Below are 3,694 nucleotides of genomic sequence, written 5' to 3' on the forward strand. Positions count from 1 at the left end.
GAGCTAAGCCCTACATTGTTCAGCAAACTACTGTGAACCTGGGTGGAGACCTGGTCGGCCAGCAGCGAGGCAAGACCTGGGGACTCATGGGCTCAGAGTCAATGACACAGCCACAGAGGACTAGAATGGAGAGCAGGGCGGCCAGCCAATAAAAAGAGGGCAGACAGACGCAAGAACACCTACACTTACAGATGATACCCACTTGACCTGGCTTCAATGACTGGATAAACAGAGCTCAACCCAAAGAAGAAAGAAGAGGAACAGAGCGTCATCATCTGATACAATTCGATAAACATGACCTTCACCTATAAATGCAGTAGCTCAAAAGAGGAAACAAATCCCTGCTGCAAGAACTATTCCCACCCTCTCCACACAAAGGATAGACAGGGATGGGCAATTTGGACATTGGCTACCCAAAATGGGGGGAGGGATACAAAGGTAAGAAGTGACTGGCTTATAAGCTTTCAAGAGGGAACCTAGATCCAAAGGGCGTGGAGCAAGGTAGAGCCTCCAGTGAATAGTATCCAGCCTGTCCAGGAAGGGCTGATGAAATGAAATACAGATGGGTCTCTTGTGATTCAATAGTGAATAATTGTTATCAGGACTGATTGTGAGGGTTGGAAATCTAAAGGTGGACATTTTGTAGCAAGGAGGGGAGTGATTAACTTTTCAGTCTAGGAGTGGAGGACCCTAGGGCCATCAATGGAGAAAAGTGGAGAGCGGGATCCTACCCAGAGAAGCAGTGAGGCCTGAGATGGAGGCAGAGAAGATGACGTCAAGAGATGGTGTCACTGGGAACTTGGGATCCGGAGAGGGATAGGGGCTGAAAACTGTGGTGGGGGGCTGCAGGCTTACAGAGTACACCCTTTGGTTGGGTGAGGATGCCTGGACGGGATGGTAACTATGCCAATGAAACGATAGATGATAGAATGAATGTAAAACTAATGTTCTTCCATGTAGACTATCACACAACTCACAATAAAACATTTATTTAAAAAAAAAAGAAATGGAGGGAGAGACGATGTTGTTGAGAGATGGAGTGGTGGGAGGCTCTAGACTCAAGGAGGGAGAGGGGCTGTATGCTGGCAGCTGCAGGGTAGACTCACAGGGTATGCTCTTTGGTTGTTTGAATGGTTATATATTCCTGAGCACTTCGGTGTACATCCGAAAAACAACAACAACAACAACAAAAAAAAAAAACAAATGGAATGGAAGCAGGTGCTGTTGGATGCTGATGCATGGAGGGGATTGCAGTCATTGCAATGAAACAAAATACAATAGGATGAATGTAAAACTGATGTTCTCCCATGTAAACTATCAATCAATTCACAATAAAAACTTAAAAAAAAAATGTCACAAAAAACTAAAACTTGCCCTTGGGCATAGAGAAGCTAAAGCAAATGAAAGAAATGAGGAGGCAAAAGATGGGGCAGAAAATTTCATAGGGTAGCTTGAGAAGACAAAGTCAAGTATTATAATGAAATGTACAAGGACCTGGAATTAGAAAACCAAAAGAAAAGAACATGCTCAGCATTTATCCACCTGAAAGAACTGAAGAAAAAAACCAAGCTTAAGGTTGCAATATTGAAGAGTTCTATGGGCAACATACTGAATGATTCAGACAGCATCTAAAGAAGATGGAAGGAATCCACAGAGTCACTGTACCAAAAAAGGAATGGTCAATGCTAAACCATTTCAAGAGGCAGCATACGATCAAGAACCAATGGTACTGAAGGAAGAAGTCCAAGCTGTAGAGAAGGCACTGGTGTAAAACAAAGCTTCAGAAATTGACAGAATACAAATGGAAATATTTTAACAAACTGAGGTAGCACTGGAGGCACTCACTCATCTATAAGGAGCTCTGGTAGTGTAGGTGATTATGAATCAGGCTGCAAAGCGCAATGTCAGCAGTTCGAAACTACCAGCTGTTCCGCGGAAGCAAGATGAGGCATTCTGCTTCCATAAAGATTTACAGCCTCAGAAACCCTGTACAGGGTCGCTATGAGTCGGAATGGACTCCACTGCACATAACCACCATTACTCATCTATGCCAAAAAATTTGTAAGACAGCTACCTGGCCAACAGAATTGAAGAGATTCATATTTGTGCCCATTTAGAAAGAGGTGACCCAACAGAATGTGGAAAAAATCAAACAATATCATTAATATCACATGCAAGTAAATTTTTGCTGAAGGATTTCAACTGTGTAGATCATGGCAAATTATGAATAACACTTTGAATAAAGGGTATTCCAGAACACTTAATTGTGCTCATGAGGAACCTGTACACAGTCCAAGAGGCAGTTGTTAGACCAGAACAAGGGAATACTGAATCGCTTGAAGTCAGGAAATGTGTGCACCAGGACTGTCTCCTTTCACCATATTTATTCAGTCTGTACGCTGAAAAACAATCCAAGAAGCTGCAGTATATGAAGGAGAATGAGGCATCAGGATTGGAGGAAGGCTCATTAACAACCTCAGATATACAGATATTATAGTCTTGTTTGCTGGAAACAAAGGAAATTTAAAATACTTACCAATGAACATCAAAGACTATATATTCTATAGTATAGATGCCACCTTAATGCAAATAAAACAAAAATCCCCATAACTGTACCAATAAATAACATCATAACAAATGGAGAAAAGTCTGAAATTATCAAAGACTTCACTTTTCTTGGATCTATAATCAACACTCACGAAAGCAGCAGTCATGAAATCAAACGATGTATTGCATTAGGCAAATCTGCTGCACAAGACCTTTTTAAAGTGCTAAAGAGCAAAGTTTGAAGACAAATATGTGCCTGAATTGAACCCCATGGTATTTTCAATTGCCTACCATATGCATGTGAAAGTTGGACAGTGAATAAGGAAGACTGAAGAAGAGTTGATGCATTTAAATTATGGTGTTGAAGAATGTTAAAAGTACCATGGACTACAAGAACAAACCTATGTTGAAAGAAGTACAGCCAGAATGCTCCTTAGAAGCCAGAATGGTGAGACTTTGTCTCTTGTACTTTGGGCACATTATCAGGAGGGACCAGTTGCTGGAGAAGCACATCTGCTTGATAAAGTGGAAGGTCAGTGAAAAAGAGGAAGACCCTCAACGAGATGGACTGACACAGTACCAGCAACAGGCTGAAATGTAATGATGACTGTGAGGGTGTTTTGTTTTGTTCTGTTGTGCATAGGATAGCTATGGGTTGGAACCAAGTGATGGCACCTCATCACTGTCCTATGACCTTTGGTATAAGATTACCTTTTTAGAAACCAAAAAAAGCAATCACTATAACCTTCTGAGCTGACCTCTCTGAATTGAATCTACCTGGTCCATCAGATTCCCTCAGAAGCCACTGTTTTGATTGAAGCTTTTTTTTTTTTTTTTTGAAGAGACCCTGATGAGACGTCTTGTTGTTTTTAGGTGCCATCAAGTCAGCACTGACTCATAGTGACTTTATGCACAGAAAAATGAAACTCTGACCTATCCTGGGCCAACCTCACTATTGTTGCCATGCTTGAGTCCATCGATGCTGCCACTTGGCCAATCCATGTTGTTGGGGGTCTTCCTCTTTTTCAATGACCCTCCACCTTACCAAACATGATATCCTTCTCCAGTGACTGGTCCCTCCTGACAATATGTACGAAGTATGAGACATGAAGTTTGGCCATCTTGGCCTCCAAGGAGCACTCTGGCT

This window comes from Chrysochloris asiatica, unplaced genomic scaffold, assembly GCF_000296735.1.
Source record: "Chrysochloris asiatica unplaced genomic scaffold, ChrAsi1.0 scaffold00074, whole genome shotgun sequence".
In the NCBI taxonomy this organism is placed as follows: Eukaryota; Metazoa; Chordata; class Mammalia; order Afrosoricida; family Chrysochloridae; genus Chrysochloris; species Chrysochloris asiatica.